We start from the raw sequence: 13,448 nt of genomic DNA on the forward strand, positions 1-13,448 counted from the left end.
ACAACTTTAAAAAGAAGAAGAAGTATTTATAGCTTCCAAGTGGTAGAAGTTCAAACACAGGTCGTGGTCTTTGACCCGGTACACAGCAGAACTGTAGTCCGGAAGTCGAGTATCATTCTTTAACCTTTATTATTCTTCAATTTTTTTTATTTCAAAAAAACATATTTTATCCGTTACTCGCTTTCTAGTTTACTAAAAGTATTTTAATTCGATCAATATGATACAATAATCTTACTTATTTTGATCCTGAATTGTAAGAGAATTGTAATTAGAATCAAATAAGAATGATTGAGGAGGCCAAGGTTTCATTTTTCGGATTACTACCGACATTTACATATTTTAGGTGCGTACAAGTTTCGAGACGTGGTCTTCCGTTACTTACATTTTTTTCTGTTTTTGGTAGAAACTTTTCAAATATTAATTATTCTTTAAAAATAAGGGCTAATACTTGTTTCCAACGCGGTGATCAAAGGTTCTAATCTAGCTGCTAGCCCTTAGATTTTCTCTTTCTGCTAGGAGCTTGTTATTGAGGTGGACAGTAACAATGTTGACTGTAAAGAAATCTATGGCCGGAGGCCACTCATGTTTTTGCCATTGAATTAATAAAATTGGGCAACAAATTTGGTCGAAATTAATTCGATAATTTACGAGTCCAAAAGGAAGTTATAAATGAATGAATACGTATACATCGAATTTTATAATGTATACTCGTATTTCTATTAATCTTTAGTCACTTTTGCAACTAACATTTCTGTTTAAATAATTAACTACTGATATCTTTAATAAAGAAATGTATTAAAGAAGAGATATTGTTTACAAACTAATATGACTAATTCACAAGCAATTGTTCCCATCATAGATGTGATGAGGTTCATTAAGAATTCCATCCAAAAATAGATTAAGATTAATATTAATTATTGATAATGTAGATGCTATAAAATTAGAAAATTAGTATCGATGAGGTGGGCTTAGCCTCCATTTGGGTTTAGTGGTTATATAAGTTTGGCCAGCAAGTAATGACTTTTATTTTCATTTTATTTCTTATGGCTTAATAATTATGCAACAAATTTGAGCATTAAATTTATTCTTACGAGAAAAAGTGTTGGTGTTTTACTTTTACTTAGTTTTAATGGTCAACACTTAATTGAATGTTTATATAACTTAAAATTAGTATCTGATTGAAGCAAGAAAGCAAAATAAATTTAATAAACTAACTACCGAGATAAAATTTGCGTGTAAACAAATTTAATTTTGTACAAATTGTTGATGTAATTTTTAAAATTTGGAAACTTAATGTTCTAAATTTTCAAAAAATGCAATTTGGCAATCCTCACTGGTTTCTACATCATTCATCCTGGAAGGATTTTCTGGTGTGCTGTTACAATTTCTAGATTATTGAACTTAATAATCTAGAAATCATTGAGCAATTCATGTTGCCCTAACAGAGCATGCCAATGCGTAAAACTGGTGGGAAAAAAAAAGGTAGTTGTGTTAATACAAAATCCTAAGCAGCGATTCAAATTCTTACTGATTCAAACCAGAACATGCAGTAAATAATGATGGGCGAGAGGATGATAAATAAGGAAATGATAAAGAAGAATTGTATTGCCACAGTACTGCAGGAAAGAGCTAGCAGATCGCTCATCGAAGCGGTTCCTCCAAGACTCTTGTCACATTTATGAACGCATTGTAAAATGAAATTTTTTTTTTTTGCATTTATTTTTGCTACAATCAGCGCGTTGGCGTTATAAGTAACAGTGATAACTGTAACAAGAATAACAGAAGAATACGAGTGGAGAAGTTACCCAGCGGTAACACTCCAAAATAGGCTATTAGTCGCTCTCTTCACTTGAGAGGAGATCACGAGGCCACTGTCTCTTAAGGCGTCTTGTCGGGTTGTCAGGAAGAGTTCTAGAAGAAAGATTTTTAGCTACAGGATTTATATGAGATTGCAGGTTGTAGTGGAGTTTTCTGTATCTTGTTTTAGCAACTTGTGTGACAAAAAGAATGTTTAGGTCAGTGTGTATAGTCAGGTTGGAGACATAAAATGGAGCGTTTACAATAGTTCGAAGAATTTTTGATTGTAGCGATTGAATCCTTTGGAGATTGGAGCGTTTGGTTGAACCCCACAGCTCTATTCCATACGCCCAGATGGGTTTTAAAATAGATGTATAAATTAGTCTTTTGTTGTCCAGAGAGAGTTTTGATCTGTCGTCTAAGAGTCTTTTAAGTAGTCGCAAATGAAAAATAAAAAAATAATTTGGTATCCTATAAAATACAAATCGATAACAAGCTTATAGCGAACAGTGCTGGTAAAAAAAGCCGACACTACTTCAAAACGAACATCTGAACAACGAACTTTAGCTGTATTAATTGAACACTAAGTTGGTGAAAAATTGGTTAACCCAAAGTGCAAATTTTTGGAATAGATTTCTGAGTTTTTGAAATCTTCTGGAAAATAGCTTCACAAAAGAAAAAGAAGTTTCTCACTAAATTTAAGACGATATCTTCACAGTTAATACCTCATTTGTGTTTCTTTAGAGTATATTTTTGGTACTTTTTTTTTTTTTTTTTTTGGTAGAGGTCAAAATTAATTAAACTTTAAGATTGCTTCTTACAGCTCACTATCCGGTGATGGACAGTGTTGATTTTAACGAGATATTCCTGTCCGGAATTGCCGGCAAAGTACTGAAAGAAAACGCCGGATGCCAGTGAATTCAGATGTTGACTTACCTTAAAAAGTAAGAAAATACTTGGCAGATTAGTACAGTAACTGTTGCAGTACGGCTTATTGAAATTTGACATGTCTATCAACTGTAGTTACTGCAGTAAGAGAAAGTAAATTAAAAATAACTCATACTTTGGAAAGTTCTGTATTTAAGGTTTATTTATTTTCAATAAAAAGAAAAAGCGAGAGTTTTAGAGCCTAAAGCCGAAATTATCAACATCACCGGTGCGTACACCAAAACATAACTGTTTATTAAGCTACATGAATATATTACTTTGTAAAATGAATATTAAGCATCCCTCCAGCCTCATTGATATGGAACGTGGAATTTGATTGGAAAGTCACAATAAAATATTTTTTGTACTGTTACGCTTACTTACAGTATTATTTTATGAAATGTAATGAATCCAGTGCACAGTGTTTTAACGCTGTTTAATTTTACAAGCTAGTTGATATCCTTGACTGCTGCTACCCTTTTGTTATTGTCTCCTCCAATACTCTCTCCTCTTTTTGAGCTGGACACCCACTGTAACTGTTCAGCATATATTTCGATCACATAGATATTATTTTTAATAAGAAAAAAAAAACGAACACGATCAAGAAATCCGAAGGTCTTGTGTATGTTTTAAGAAGCGGGTGTCCCTGGCCGCCTACTTGTCTGCCGGCCCAACCCTTCAGCGCTTCTTATTCACTAATTTATTCATTAGCTAGGTTCAGCAAAGGTGAACTTTAACACCAAATAGTGGTAAAACGCTTTTTGGCATCAGTACCTTTCATAAGTCCAATCATTCCAACGCTTCATATTCACTAATTTATGGTATCACAAATCTTCTATTTACTCAACCCTTCCAGCGTATCTTATGCCGTTTATAAAAGTAAAAATATAATAAGAAACAACTCCTACTTTCATGCGATTACCACAGTTATAATTGATAACTGTTTGGAAAAATATATTGCGAAGTATTTGTTCGAGCAGTCTAACGGTATAACAATTTTTTATAGCAAAAAATTTGTTTATTTAATCCAGAGAATGAATACATATATTGTACAATGGTAGAAGAAAAACTATCGTCTCGGCTCTCGAATAGAATCCTAAAATGTCTATGCTTACTACGACATATATTTTTTTATTTTTATAACGACACTGAACCACCGAAACGAAACCAGTGAAATTCTATGTTTACCAAATATTGATATGGCTGGCCAATTCCTGTAATTTCAAATTCATCAAGTTCACGATGTATAATTGAAATCTAACGTACTCTTACAAATAAAATTTAGTATGGCCTTTCAAATATAACTTTTTTTGATTGCAAATATTACAAGTTTTCTTTCGAATTTCTTGAAATTTACGTAAAACTGCAACTGCAGACTGGGTGAAGTAAAATTAGCTCCAGGGATAAACATATAATTTGGCGTCTCTACTGAAATTCTTTTAAACATTATTGAGGAAATTTATTGCTTAAAATAAGCCACTCATAAAACTAACATTATAAAACAGTTACATATAATGCTTAACGGTCTATGTAGGATAATGGAAACTTCTATATGGCGGGCATAACTTATTCTAATCAAAAATATTCTAATTTATCTGTTTTCCCTTTTAAGTTAGAAAAATGCATTTACTGTATTTAGTTGTCAGTGTTTCAGAAGAATGCTTAAGGAAGATGTCCTTATTCTTAATATGCTTTACCACTCTCAATTGTCCATTTCTAAACTTCTGTTCTAGAAATACATAATTTTAAAGTGTAATTCTTCGTTTCAAATTTGTGGTTGTTCGTAAGTTTGAACTGCATCACAAAAGAAAGAATAGAAGTTGGTTTAGTTCAGGTAACATTACTTGTAACCACTATAATTCCCATTTAGGCCCAAAATTCGCAAACTGATTTTGAATAATCCAATTCAGCCATTTCAAGTTGGCCCATTAGCCTAACTTATATTAGTGGAAACTTCATAACTTATTCATAGTATGAGGTGAGGAATTCTTCTTTCCTTTTTGAGGTCATTACGTTACATGGTATTCTAACTTTGAAGAACACATACTTCTTTATTTTCCTTTAGTAAGTTGTTCGAACTTCAGTTTCTTTTTCTCTTAAAGTCATCCTGAGTCCAATCACTCCTCCTTCACGCACGACACAGCTGGAAGTACCGGTGTGACCTTGTACAACACTTCGATGTTTATTCTTCTTTTTTTGTCATAATAATGTTTTCTGTTTACCCATATCAGTTTAAGAGTTTTTTTAAAAATCAGAATTATTAGCTCCTTTCAGAGATTCTTTTATTTTAACGACAAAATGTCTTCAACAGTTTCTTTAATCTTGCTTCTAAAAAAATTTATCACATTAAAAAGTGAACTTTAATCCCAGAAAATTAGTTTTGTAGGTAAAGGAAGTTGCGACTTTTCTAGCACCTGATTTGTAATTTCATTATCAGGTCATTTCCACAGTGTAAATATCGTAAAATTACAAAGTATTTCATTGTTATCTAAAGTTAAATAAAATTTAATTGAAGCTGAGAAGGGCAGAAGGAAAAAGAGCGGTTTTTATTCCTTCAGGAGCAATTCGCCTTTGAATGTTGACGAACTCCTGTTTAAATAATATTTATAAAAAAAAAAAGAACCCTAATAATTTTATATTTTTTTAGATTTAGCTACAAAAATTATTTCGTTTAATACAACACACACACAAAATTAGTTTGTAATGTCATTTTGATTAGCAACTACGATTAATTAAAAAATATAATTAAAAAGAAAGAAAGTAATGTGAAATATGAACTTGGGATTATTACAAAACAGACCTTCCCTCAATTATATTCGTGTGATAATATGAAATAACCTTCTTTGTATATACACGATGTAAATCATTCTACAAAGAAAATTGTTTACTTATATTCTTATGTAGCAGATGTATAAAGTTTAGTTAGACTTTTTTTTATTATAGAAAAAGATTAACTTCTTTAAAAACAGTTTTAAGGAATGTTGACTTGGCCTTGGATGACCTAATGATACCTTAAAGATACTGTATTGGAAAATTCTGCAATTTTATAGTTTGAAGTTAAGATGTTTTAAGTACTTCTGTAAAAATATTAATTTGTAACTCTTGGCACTTCTGTCAAAACAATGCAGATCTGGTGTGCAATGGATTAGAAGGAATTAGAAGGAACTCTTTTCTCGTCCTTAATCCTATAACTAGTAATTTCTTTTACAATGAAATTTATCCACTGTACGCTGACACCACGGAGAACTTCCTCTGTTCCCAAGGATCAGCAAAAGAAATCTCTACTTGGGTATAACAAACCCACAAAGTAAAACGCTAGTTGCATTGTTGCACAGATATATTTAAAACTTTTTTCACTTTCCACAAGAAACATGAAATCCGCGGATGAAATAGGCTTAGATCCTCATACATAATTTAAAGGACCAACCCAGTCTCATAAGCGGACTATTATTGGAAATGGGGCTAAAAGTCCCCCCAAAAAATGTAAAGAACTATTGGCAAACCCTATTTGCAAAATATGCCTTTCAAGTTACTTTTAAAGAATAGATGAGTTCTAGTAATTAAAAGAAATGTACTTACCTTCACAAAGGGCAATGCGATGAAGAAGAACCCAGAATGATGAGTTCACCAAGATCAGATGACGAAAAGATGGTAACAATCAATGGAAAAAATAAAATTAAAGTCCAATATAAGCTATAAAATTAATGACTTTTATTTTTAGAAATTAATTTACCGAAAATTATTATATTTTTTAAATAAAAGCACATCAATTAGAAGTAAGAACTTATGTTTGTTTACTGTAAATATTAAGATATATATAAGTTAAAATAAGCCGAACCGGAAGGCTTTAAACACTGCAGATATCAGTCGTTGAATGAGGGGTAAGAAGTGACTGGGGAGGCCTATATAGGCTCGCTGTACCTGGCCAATAACGGTCCACTATACACCTCTCTCCACCACAACATCTGAAGAGAGTACAAAACTTTTATTCTCAGCTTTATAATACTGTTGTTGCTCTGGCCAGCAGAGTTGGTGGAAAGGAGATTCTAGTGAAGCGTGCAAGTGAGATAGTGATATTGAGAGAACTACGAGTTCAAACTCTTCTTTGGCTCGCCGGTGTTCCTTGTGACCGCAAACTGTGGCTCAGGATATACCCCGGCTAGCTGACGATCCAACTATCTCACTCAGGCCGCTGCTTCCACTAGATCTATTCAAGCTATGACACGTCCATTCTCTTGTTTATTCTTTCTTAAAAATAGTTCAACCATCTAATAACCTTCTAAAATTAACGCATATTTTATTAAAACTAAGTTTATTTCTTTTTTACAACTGAAGAACAATTTTTTACAACTCCGCTGCAATAATGACAAAATTGTTTTTTTCTAATCTTTTACAATTAAAAGTAATTTGATTTTTTTTTCCTTCTTTCACTAAACAAATTTACAGGTTTAAATAAAACAATAAAAATATTTTAAATAATAGTTTAATTTGTATGTCATTAATTCTAAAGACAGCGAAGATTTTTCAAAAATAATTACGATACATCATCACATATGCCAAGTGATTTTATGAATAACCTGGAGCCAACTCACTCGACTTCCTCTTTTTAATATTCTTAAAGTTTCAACTATCAAATTTTCAACATACTCCGAATATTTGAATAAACTTAAAAAAAATTAGAAATCTATTCTTATAAGATTTTGGAATTATTTAAATGCTTGTAAAGCCCCATAAATGCAACTTAAGTTTTGAATCCGCGCATTTTTATAAAATTAACACTTTAGAAAGGTATTTTAAGTGCTAATATGCTTTTTAAAAAAAGAAGTAAATGTGCTTCGCAAAAGATGAATAAACATATTACGAAGTTTAAATGGTCTACAACCTTCTGTACAATTATAACTTCAAATATCACAGAAATGAAACACTAATGAAGTAAATCAGGTTTCACAACTGAATATTTATTTAAAAAATTGATAGCAAAAAAAGAAAATTAAGTAACACATCATCATATAGTACTTGGTTAACTCTAACCTTACAATCTTTTAGTAATGTGATGGTAAAAGTGACTTCCCGATTTCTATAGTTACCTAAATCCTCAACTAGTTTTATAACCATTTCAAAACTGAGTCAACTGTTCCGGAAATATTTGATAGGAGAAATAAATTTAAATTATATTTCCCGTTAAATTGTCGTAGTCAACTTGTATTCGTTCAAATTTTGTAAAAAATCGATAATATAAGCTAAAAATTTGCTCTTCGGATTGAAAGATTTTGAGAAGAGGAACTGAAAAGATATTTTTAGATTATCAATTCTTTTGGTTCAAAAAAAAGTGTTGGTTTCCCGGATCATTTTTTAAAAAAAGTGAAAGCTAAAATTTATATGTTCATTCTTACAAAAATGAAATCATTCAGTCCTTTCCAAATTTGTAATAGTTCATTTTTTTCAGCTATTTTGCAGTTAAGCAAACTAAAGCATTCTATATTTCAAAAAATAAAATAACATTTAGAAAAATCATGTTCTAAGTCACTGTACTGTATTTGCAAAGTTGGATCTGCTTAAATAATTTTTCCCAATATTGTTTGTTTTCTGGATCTGTGGCTTTCTTTGCACTTCTTGCAGATTCCTAATGAATCTGGCTTATTTATTGATTACTTTTCGCAAAGCTGAAGGCCCCTATGGTTAATAATTCATTACCAGTATCAAAAAAATTCATCCATGTTTCTTGGTGTTCCTCTGAAACGCTACTTCTCCTTTTCAAATCTGTTTAGCGACTCCCCTTCTGAAAAACTAAAAATATGCCCAAACCATCACAATCTCTTCTCTTTCGATCTTTTTCAAAATTATCACACTACCGTTCCATTATCTTCCAAACTTCTTCATTTCCTGTCTGGGTACTCTTGCCGCTCTTATCAAACTTCGTAGAAAAGAGTTTTCAAACTAGAACTGACAGTTAGTGTTCATGTCTCCGCTTCAAATAATCTTTTATTCCCGGGCAATACTACAGCAAATCATTTTCTCCGTTTTATAGAGTATATTACCGTTCTTTAGGGCAGAATTAAGAATCTCCACTACTCTTTTGACATAGCTAATTCTCTGTTTTATTTCTCTATTTAAGAATCTACCATCTTCAATTATGGAACCTAGAAATTTGAATCAGTTAACTCCTTTGATTACTACTCTAATTACGACGAGATCCTGTTCGTTAACAAGTTGTCAGTAAATTGTTGATAGATTGTTTGCTTCATCTACATTTCTAATTTCCTTATTTATTTATTATCTTATTGTAAGGTCTCCCACAGTTGAAACATTGTCAGATAATCTGTTTTATGTAAATTTACTGATTTGTTTGCTGACGTACAGTAAGCGACCTACTTTTATTTGACTTCTGTAAGATGAGTGATACATTTCTGAAGTTTCAAAGACTACCATGTAGTAAATCGTGTCTAAATTCAGACAATTAAAATAATTTATAGAACAATAACAGTCTGGTTACCATAAAACACAAATAACAATAAGAAACAAATGAAATTTTAGAAAAAAAATTGTACAACGAAGTTATTTGATCGAATGTGAGTTAGGTTGACGTCATTTCTATATATTTGCTTTACAAACAGAAAGTACACCTACACTTTAGGCACAAGAAACATAAATAGTTGGTGACTGTTACTGAAGATAAAACCTTTTTCTTTTTTTAAAGTTACTTATCATGTACAACGAGGAGGCGTTCAGGATGTGTGTGTGTGTGTGTGTGTGTGTGTGTGTGTGTAGTTTGTGATTTTAAAGTGAATGAGGTGAAATATTTTCTATCCTACTTTCTTTTTTCTTTTTTTTTGAGAATATCTCTTTTAAAAGAAATATTCCTCTGAAAAAACACAGCTTTTTAACAATTTATAAAATTTTCTTGCCTTCAATGTGAAAAAAGTACATTCAGTGACGGCTCAGTGTTTAGATTTTAACGGTTGCACAATCCCCCAATTAAGAGTTCAATGTAAACTTTTTCTAACATTTCATCATTAAGAAATAATTTAGGAAACTCTTTAAAATGTCTAAAATGCCAGACAAAAATCTGAAGTTTGAATTGGACGTTAAATGCAGCGCAACTCTCTGTTATGGAGCTGATTGCAGAACTAGTGTAACTATTAATCATTTTTCACAAAACGGTTTTTGTTTGCCTTCAAGACTAATAATCGTAATTATATTATTCATGATTTTGCAGTTGCCTGGTAAGGATTGCAACTAACACTTTAGTATGTGCATGAACACGCAAACTTCTGCTTGATTTTGCTTCATGAACTTATACAAATTCCATCAAATTTCTACCTTTGTTTGGTTAAGTATTTAATGTACGACTTAATTTAGATATTTATTGTTTTATTTCGAAATTCGAGAATTGATTTCCAATTGGGTTGAACATTTTACTTTTACGAGTTTAATTTTGTTTAAGAGACGCAAACATGTTTTTTCGTTTTAGTTTATCTTTAAATATGTGACAATAAGAAGAAAGATTGTAGCCAAATTCAGTCATAATATTTTATTTATTTTTTGCCAAGCTTTCGATCTAGACACTGCGCCATCTTCATTTCTTATCCTTATTAAAAATTATAATATTTTTTACATTAAAGTTTAGTTGTAACTGTTTGGGTGGTGAGGTCGAAAGCTTGGCCAGTTAATTTTGCTCGGACTTGACATAATTTGGGTAAAGTTTAAATGATATTTGTAAAGGGATGCTTTTTTTTTTTTAATATGTTACCTTTACATCAATCAATATATATGTATATATCTGCTGATTAGCAATTTTCTTCAAATCTTTTTTGAAAATATGTCAAATACTTTAGATAAATGGTTTACATAAATTTTTTCATGGCTCAACTATTACATCTCTAGCTTAAAACATTTTTCATAATCTGAGAAGCTCGCATTCATTTCCGGAAAATCAATTTGGAATCAATTTCCCTCGGACGACATTAAGAGAAAGTAAACAAATAATTTCATGAATTTAATTAAAAATTTACTGAATAAATGACTTACATTGAGTGTATCAAATGTAATTTATCCGGTTATTTTAAACAAAAGAAGAGAGGTTGCATTAGCCATTACAGAGAGAATATAGAAAAGAAATGCAAGGTTTATTTTTATGTGAATAGAACAAATTTAGACAGGATGCGCTGGCTTCTTGCAGCGGTAATATTATAATTTACAAAAAAACTATATAAAAAGAATGAAATAATTTGTCCTGCACTCTCATAACGGCATGATGCCCTCGATAGTTAACAATTTAGTCACGTTAACTATTCCATGATACGGTGAAACTTGACTTTTGAAGATTTGTACTCACCAACTGAAAGCTTCATCAAGCTAGTAATATCTTAAATGTTACTCGTGCTTAGAAATATCTGATGGGCTGTTTGTTAAATTAACCAGACATTCAGTTCAACTGTACAGTTATTTTAAATTGTAGACAATGCTACATAAAACTTATTATAGTATAGAAGCATCCCAGAAGTAGACTAACTGATCTGAGTTTTTATTCTTAAAACATTTGACCGTGAAAGAAGTTATAAGGATCATATCCGGCTCCTAATCTGTCTAACTCGCTTGAATCTAATGAAGCACCAAATTCATTCACAATTTATACATTAAAACTAGAACAGTTTCAATCTGGGACAAGTTTTTTTTTTTTTTGCTCTTTTGCTAAACCAGACCATTTGTAAATCTCAGAATTAACGGGATGCTTCACGCGCAGACTGAAACAAGTGTGTAAGAAAGTGAGAGAGAATATGCAGCAGCCGAAAATAAAAATTAATTAAAAAACTATATGATTCATTTCCTCAATTTAAATTGAGGTACATCTACATTCAGAGATCATAGGTGCCTGGAGTATTTTTCAAAGAACTGCCGTTTTTTGGTTAATGTTCGCTCTTTACAGTCATTGTCCTTCACCAGACAATGAGCTCCGCAGTAAGAAGCTCCTAAGAAAGAGCAAATTAAACTAACCTCTTCGCTGAGGCTTAATAAAAAAATTATTCCGTCCTGTCTGGGCAATGTTTTTGTTGTACAAACTAAGAGGTAAGATTCAGAGGTATTAAAACTATTGTAGTATAAGGTTTGATCGTCAAAAAGTGCACGAAAGATGAGTAATAAATGTTAAAAGGGGGAGCCATACATAAATATGGCTAACTCCACTTTCATTGCATGTACAGCTTTGAGAATCTATATGAAATTCCGAATCGATGAAAATCGATTCACCCGTTTAGGAGCTATGTTTTTTACAAAAGTGGTAAGAAGTACAATTTTTAAAAATGCCGGTTTTGCTCATTATGTGGCATCGTTTTTCTCGAAAGCTATTAAATCTAAGTTGTTACAGAAAAATTACTCTTGTAAACGTGAATTTGCCCAATATTTTAAAGAAAATTTGGTCATTTTATCTTTTATAGAAAAAGAGAGGAACATTGTTAAATTTAGGTCCCACTTTTTCGTGCAGTTTTTGACGATCAATCCTTAGTACAAATCTCCTACCGAACAGTTTTAACAAGTACATAAATTCTAAACAAATAAATTCTAAAAATTCTATTATTCATGTTAGTAGTTTTCTTTATGTTTTTAGGTTAGTGATAGTTTAAAAGGAACAATCATTTCATAAGAATAAAACATCATTTCTCTCAGGAACTTCATAACGGGAACGTACGGCTAACCTTGGACGTAAGTTTGATGCATCCTAATTACTGTAATGTTTTTTACGGTTACTCAATGCACCTTTTTCGTAAATCGAAAGCACTGGGCAATCTTTATATTACATATAAAAAACTGAAAGTAAAAAGCAAGAAATCAGAGTACTGATTTTCAAAAAATAAATTCATTGGGCACACTTAATTTTGATAAATAATTAATTTTCTTTGGTACGGTGCTGCTCTAAAGAAATAAATTAAAACAGTTATTTCTATTTTTTTATTTTGTGTGTGTGTTTAAGGCGCGTCAACAACTGAGGATATTGGCACCCGGAGCTTTATCCAGTGCACTGCCGGTTTCCGGAGTGAATCATGGACAAAGATATTTCCCAAGTAGTGGCGTTAGCTTAGTAATGGGCCAGGATGAACGAGACCTAAGCCTAAGTAATGAATCTGGTCTGATAATCTATGAGGGCCTGCTCTCAAAAATATGGGATTAAAAGGGTGTCAATCTTCATTTATTTGTATTAAAGCAGAAATAGATTTTAATTTTGTTTTGTGGTTTAAGAAACAATTTGTTTTTTCTTTAAAGGAGTAAAAATAGAATAGTAATATAGAGAAGACATTTCTGACTTACATAATATAATTTTGTTATTCAATGGACCTGAACAACTAAGGTCACTGGCGCTTAAAGCCTACTTCAATGTACTGCCAGTTTCGAGTTAGTGTCCTTTCGATACGGACTGCACTATCCATCGCTGAACATTCAGATGTTAGAGCTTTTAGGAAGAGAAAATCTACGGGGTGACTGCTAGATTCGAACCCAGGATCTATTGCGTGGGAATCCATTGTACTAACCACTTAGCTAATATTTCAATATGAAATATTATTGAATCATATACGTTAATTAGATATGTAATTATGATTGATTATGTAACTAAGATTTAAGTTTGATGTTAATATTTATAATAATGGTCAAACATTAGATAGAAAATAAATATAATTCTAACAGATCATAATCTGAAAGCTAACTAGATATTGAACTTGGTTAAAGATAAA

At 31.4% G+C, this 13,448-nt stretch overlaps 1 protein-coding gene and 1 long non-coding RNA gene across 3 annotated transcripts in view; one reads left to right on the forward strand and one right to left on the reverse strand.

Annotated features, from left to right (window-relative positions):
* LOC141461491 (uncharacterized) overlaps positions 1-6,617 on the reverse strand; it is a 59,868-nt gene extending 53,251 nt beyond the window's left edge. For both annotated transcript variants that reach the window (XM_074142649.1, XM_074142650.1), the window contains exon 1: positions 6,304-6,617. The gene's annotated coding sequence lies outside the window, so the exon portion shown is untranslated. The remainder of the gene's footprint in view (positions 1-6,303) is intronic.
* Positions 6,618-12,007: 5,390 nt separating this feature from the next.
* Positions 12,008-12,938, forward strand: LOC141460726 (uncharacterized). The gene is made up of 2 exons (XR_012462325.1): positions 12,008-12,423; positions 12,692-12,938. It is a non-coding gene; the product is annotated as an uncharacterized lncRNA (long non-coding RNA).
* Positions 12,939-13,448: the final 510 nt, after the last annotated feature.

The sequence above is a fragment of the Rhodnius prolixus genome, unplaced genomic scaffold (assembly GCF_049639745.1).
Source record: "Rhodnius prolixus isolate KJV_2025 unplaced genomic scaffold, Rpr scaffold_6, whole genome shotgun sequence".
Lineage (NCBI taxonomy): Eukaryota > Metazoa > Arthropoda > Insecta > Hemiptera > Reduviidae > Rhodnius > Rhodnius prolixus.